The 6,190-nt window shown below is 47.5% G+C and overlaps 1 non-coding gene across 1 annotated transcript; it reads right to left on the reverse strand.

Annotated features, from left to right (window-relative positions):
• Positions 1–1,156: 1,156 nt before the first annotated feature.
• TRNAA-CGC (transfer RNA alanine (anticodon CGC)) lies at positions 1,157–1,226 on the reverse strand. The gene has a single exon. It is a non-coding gene; the product is annotated as a tRNA-Ala (tRNA).
• Positions 1,227–6,190: the final 4,964 nt, after the last annotated feature.

The following is a 6,190-nucleotide window of genomic DNA, read 5'->3' on the forward strand; positions in this document are numbered from 1 at the left end:
GTTTGAGTCTCCCTTAAGTGGTAGAGAAAGTCAGCATATAAAAACCAATTCTTCTTCTTCTTTGCTCTCCTTTTGAGCACAGAGCAGGGGTCACTGGTTGAATGGAGGAGGTAGTTGTGAATTTCCTGCGTTGTGCAGAGGATTGGACTAGATGACCCTTGAGCTCCCTTCCAGCTCTATGTTTCCTCTGCTGGAATTGCCCCTTTGTCCACAAGGGACATTTTTACGCTCCCCAGCTCTTATGCTCACTAGTGATGCACCTCTGAACATGCATGTACCAGCAGTCCAGCATCACTTCTGACCCAGCTGTGTTCACTTCTGGTCAAGCTAACAGCAGCCTGAAGCCCAGCATGACAGACCACCAATCAACTTCCCTGGACCATTTTAAGCCACATTAGAAGTCCCTCTCCATCAGTTAACCTCCCAGGGCAGCTGAAACAGGCTTTTTCAGGGGCGGGCAATTTCCTCACCAAGCTGACTTCTCCGAGTTGTAAAAAATTAACATGGCTTTTCTCAAAGTTACTCAGGGGTACAAGAATTCCTACTGAATAATTTAAAGTTCTTTCTGGGCTTTATTTTGGAGACGGGCAAAACGATTAAAAACAGAATGGCTGAGTTTATAGCTGGAAGAATATTAAACGATGACTAGGGTTGCCAGGTCCTTCGCCACTGGCGGGAGGTTTTTGGGGGAGAGCCTGAGGAGGGCGGGGTTTGGGGAGGGGAGGGACTTCAATGCCATAGAGTCGAATTGCCAACACAGCCATTTTCTCCAGGGGAGCTGATCTCTATCAGTTGTAATAGCAGGAAATCTCCAGCTAGCATCTGGAGGTTGGCAACCCTAAAGATGATGCAGGCCTTCTGCAGTGACTTGCAGGGCTATCTCATGGAAAGTTACTCCAGAGTAAAGCCATTTATTTCAGTGGGCTTGGACAGGAGTAAGGCCGCATAAAACTGCACTGTAAGGCATCTTTGCTTAGGAAATGCAAAGCTGGTAGTGTTGTTATAGGGAGTGGAATTTCTTTTTCTGAAATCCAATTTTCTTACAAAGATATAGCCTTTGATTGAACACATGAACACGCCTTATACTGAATCAGACCCTCTCCAGTGTCTCAAGGCAGAGGTCTTTCACATCACCTACCTGCCTAGCCCCTTTAACTGGCGATGCTGGGGATTGAACCTGGGACCTTCTGCATGCGAAGCAGATGCTCTACCACTGAGCCACAGCCCTTCCCCTTATTCCTTTTCTCTATCGAAAGAAGATTTGCTCTTTGACTTCTCTTTGGATTTTTCTTACACCTCTATGCGCTCTTCTGTAAATTTCGCCTTTGCAGGGTTTTCTTTTTGTTTGGGGGTTGTTGTTGTTTTTGATGTTAACACACCAAAAGGTGCTCTAGCGGGAGGGTAAGAAGATTTGGGAAGAGACTGCCTGCCTCCGAATGTGAATACATGGAGCAGCCTTATACTGAATCAGATCTCTGGTCCATCAAAGTCAGTACTGCCTACTCAGACTGGCAGCGGCTCTCCAAGTCTCAAGCAGAGGTCTTTCATATCGCCTACTGCCTGGTCCTTTTAGCTGGAGATGTCAGTGATTGAACCTGGGACCTGCAATGCAGATGCTGTATTACTATGCCACGGCCCCTCCCCAATGAAATTTTGCAGAACCTCCCTTCCTGCCCCTCCTCCCTTCAAATTCCTCTTTCGAGCAAAAGGAAACGGATGCAAAACAGACTCCAAATTCCTAAAACCAGTGGTTAAGAGCTGTGGACTCTAATCTGGAGAACCGGGTTTGAGTCCTCACTCCTCCCATGAAGCCAGCTGGGTGACCTTGGGCTAGTCACAGTTCTCGCTGAACTCTCTCAGCCTCACCTACCTCACAAGGCATCTTTGGTGGGGAGAGGAAGGGAAGGAGATTGTAAGCCAGTTTGATCCTCCTTAAAAGGTAGAGGAAAACTGGCATATGAAAACCAACTCTTCTTCTAAAAAGAGGGAAAGAAACAGACTGGTGGATTTTAGGAAGAAATAAAGAACTATGAGAATTCCTCCTAACAAGCTATTTTGCTGGACGGTTCCAGGACCTTCGAGACACGAATCCCATTTTGCTATGGAAGGACAGCCCGTCTTGTTCACAGGCGCCGCTGGGCCATGACCCACTTGGGCGTGGGCCTAAAGCCAGCAGCTGAGCCAAGGCCCATGGGACTGATCTAAGTGCCTGTTCCCCAGAGTGAGACAATCCTCCCGCCATCACCCACAGATCATCTTCCATACCCAGAAATGACCTTCCATGCTCGCAGCAGCTGTTCACCACATGCAAGGAAAAACCATGCTGAATCGAGAGCATTTCCTTTGTATGCAGTTTCAGAGGGTAGCCATACTGGCCTGCAGCAGAGCAGCGAAACTCACGTCCGGTAGCATCCAGAGCATCTCTTCTGAACGCATTTTTTGGGGTAGCCATATTGGTCTGCAGCAGAACAGCTAAGAGCCCCGTGGCGCAGAGTGGTAAACTGCAGTACTGTGGTACTGCAGTTCAAGCTCTGCTCACAACCTGAGTTCGATCCCAACGGAAGTTGGTTTCAGGTAGCCGGCTCAAGGTTGACTCAGCCTTCCATCCTTCTGAGGTCGGTAAAATGAGTACCCAGGGAGGATGACTGGGGACGGCACTGGCAAACCACCCCGCAAAACAAAGTCTGCCTAGGAAACGTCGGGATGTGACATCACCCCATGGGTCAGGAATGACCTGGTGCTTGCACAGGGGACATTTATCTTTACCTTACCTTTAAGAACAGCTAAATTTGAGTCGGGTAGCATCCAGAGCATCTCTTCTGTATGCAGTTTCAGAGGGTAGCCATCCCACTCTGCAGTTAGAACAGCTAGATTTGAATCCAGTAGCCCCTTAGAGATCCACGAGATTTTTCCGGGTGTAAGGATATCTGGCGAAGGGAGCTTTGACTCACCAAAGCTTATACCTTGAAAATCTTGTAGTCTTCAAGGTGCTACCAGTCTCTAATCTAGCTGTTCATCCATATACAGAATCACTCCGCTGAATATGCACCTCGCTCACGGCAAGGGCTGGTGAATCCATGCACGGAAACACAAAATGGGTATTTCCCCCCCCCCTTAAGCTTTTGTCTCCTGGATCTTGGCCACAATGAGAGTGCCAGCAGAGCTGAATCAGACCTATTTAGGGACGCCAAAAAGAGGCTCAGGCAGAGGAGAACGGAGTCCTTACCTGGGGGAGGGAGACAGAGGCTAGGATGAGCTGAACACATTCAACAGCTCCTATTTCGACTCCTGCTTACGAATATGCTCAGCACACTATGCAATGGACTGACCCAATGTTCAATCACTTCTCCAATCCCAGTGCTTTATTCAGCAAAGTTGGAAGCATCCCACTTTGTGGGAGGAAAAGAAGCAGCAGCGGTGGGTTTTATGCCCAATTTTCTCTACCTTTAAGGAGTCTCAAAGCAGCTTACAATCGCCTTCCCTGCTCCCCACAACAGACACCTTGTGAGGTAGGTGGGGCTGAGACACTTCAGAGAGAACTGTGACTGGCCCAGCAGGCTTCATGTGGAGGAGCGGGGAATCAAATCTGGTTCTCTTACTGTAAAAAAACGTTTTCCTAATATCCAGCCGGTATCTTTCCTCATTGTCAGCTTTAAGGTTGACGAGGAAATAGAAGCTGTTGCCGTAGCGGCACTTCCCAATTTTTAAAAAATTCCTTCACCATAAGAGCTAAAAACCCATTCAAAAGGAGAGACCATCTCTGCTGTTGCAAAGCTTGTAATGGGAAACTTTCAGAAATCATAGAATCATAGAGTTAGAAGGGGCCATAGAGGCCATCTAGTCCAACCCCCTGCTCCATGCAGGATCAGCCTAGAGCAGTGGTTCCAAATCTTTTCGGGCCAACGCCCCCTTGGTTCGACAAACTCAACCCCAGTGCCCCCTACCCTGGCCTATCCAACAACACAGTTGAAGGGGCCCACATCTAGTGCCCCCAGGCCTCTTAGTGCCCCCCCTAGGTAATCCCACTGCCCCCCAGGGGGCGGTACTGCCCACTTTGGGAACCACTAGCCTAGAGCATCCCTGACAAGTGCTTGTCCAGCCTCTGCTTAAAGACTGCCAGTGAGGGGGAGCTCACCCACCTCCCTAGGAAGCCGATTCCACCGTCAAACAACTCTTACTGTAAAAAAATACAAACTGATCTGAATCTCCAAGGACGAGGTAGCCATCACCAAAGGTCAGGATTTTATTGACACACAGCATGATGACTGATTTATATGATTAGTGAGCGATGTGAACAGGTTTGCAACAGTTTTTTGTTTAAATTCCCCGGCTGTTTTTTTTTTTTTTTTTTTAAGGCTGGGATTTAATTTATAACTTTCGTTTTTGTTTTTAAGTATGCTATTTTGTAAGCCTCTCCTAATGAGTTTGGCATTAGGAGCCATTTGAGTTTCTCCAGATTTCACATACAGTTTTATTCTAATAGCATTTACTAGGAAGTGAACCTCAATGAATCCTAGGGAACTTAATCCTAATTTCACATACCAAGAATTGTACAAATAGAATACATCTATATTGTGAACTACAACCAGGAGCCAGTGTGGTCTAGTGGTTAGAATTTTGCACGAGGATCTGGGAGGCCCAGGTTCAAATTCCCCCTCTGCGATGAAAACGTGCTCAGTGACCTTGGGCCAATCACACACTCTCAGCCTAACCTACCTCGCAAGGTTGTTGTGAAGAACCATGTAAGTCACTATAGTTCTGCGGTGGCAGCTGCCGACACCTCAGACTTCAAAAACACATATTTCTTATGATGCCCCCAGTGCAATACATTTGACAGACTTAAGATGCAGAAAAGGAGCTCTGTAAGGAGAAAGAGGGATCTCTAACGAAGCATTTGAAGTTCACCGACCAAACTACAATTCCCAGAATTTTAGTAGGCTTCCATGACAGTTCAGGCTAAATAAAGCTGATGCTACCTTGCAGTGTCGCTCTGTTCCCAATATGGAATTTGGACCAGTGCTCCATGTCAGGTGTTTAGAAAGAATTAAACAATTAGCGAGTACCAACCCAGCAGGAACCAAAAAAAGCATGCTGACCCACTCGGAGCAGAGGGGTACTTCCAAACTTCATTCACCCGCCAACGTGCTGCAAGACAAAATTATCGAGCTTGTTCTCTTCCAAATGCACTCCTTCATTTCGGGGTGCGCAAACTGCTATTCCCCCACAGCTACAAAATTAACACTTTGCCAAAAAACACGAAAGTGTTTGCTTGCGTTCCCATTAATGGACGCTTATTGCCCCAATTCCTTCACGCCTGGGGTAAAATTTACTCCAAATTCAGTCCAAGGCGGGGTTTTAATGACCATCACAACCAGGTCCTGTTACTCAAGAGGGCTTAGCTGCGTGTCAGCCATATGAAATAGCCTATCGCTTTTACCCCCCACACCTGTTTTAAGTCCCCCCCCCACATGCCTAGATTAGTTAAAACCTTCCCATGAAGGGAGTTTCAGTTGGAAAAAAAGAGGGGCACTCTCAAACTAGTTCCACCCCGTCCCCCAAATTTCCTTGCCAGACAGTTAAATTTTTCTGCATTCAGTTTAGCCTAATGCTTCTTTCTGGCCCTTATGACACGCCACAAAATCCCGTGGGATCTTTGCATACCATTTTTTAATAAGATGCTCATGTTAGAACATAAGAAAGGCCCTGCTGGATCAGACCAAGGCCCATCAAGTCCAGCAGTCTGTCCACACAGTGGCCAACCAGGGGCCTCCAGGAAGCCCAGAAATGACTGCAGCAGCATTCTCCTGCCTGTGTCCCAAAGCACCTAATATAATAGGCAAGCTCCTCTGATCCTGGAGAGAACAGGTATGCATCATGACCAGTATCCATAAGAATATAAGAAAAGCCATGCTGGATCAGGCTAAGGTCCATCAAGTCCAGCAGTCTGTTCACACAGTGGCCAACCAGGTGCCTCTAGGAAGCCCACAAACAAGACAACTGCAGCAGCACCATCCTGCCTGTGTTCCACAGCACCTCATACATTAGGCATGCTCCATTGATCCTGAATAGGTATGCATCATGACTAGTAGCCATGGATAGCCCTCTCCTTCATGAACATGTCCACTCCCCTCTTCAAGCCTTCCAAGTTGGCAGCCATCATCACCACATCCTGGGGCAGGGAGTTCCACAG

The sequence above is a fragment of the Euleptes europaea genome, chromosome 11 (genome assembly GCF_029931775.1).
Source record: "Euleptes europaea isolate rEulEur1 chromosome 11, rEulEur1.hap1, whole genome shotgun sequence".
NCBI lineage: Eukaryota > Metazoa > Chordata > Lepidosauria > Squamata > Sphaerodactylidae > Euleptes > Euleptes europaea.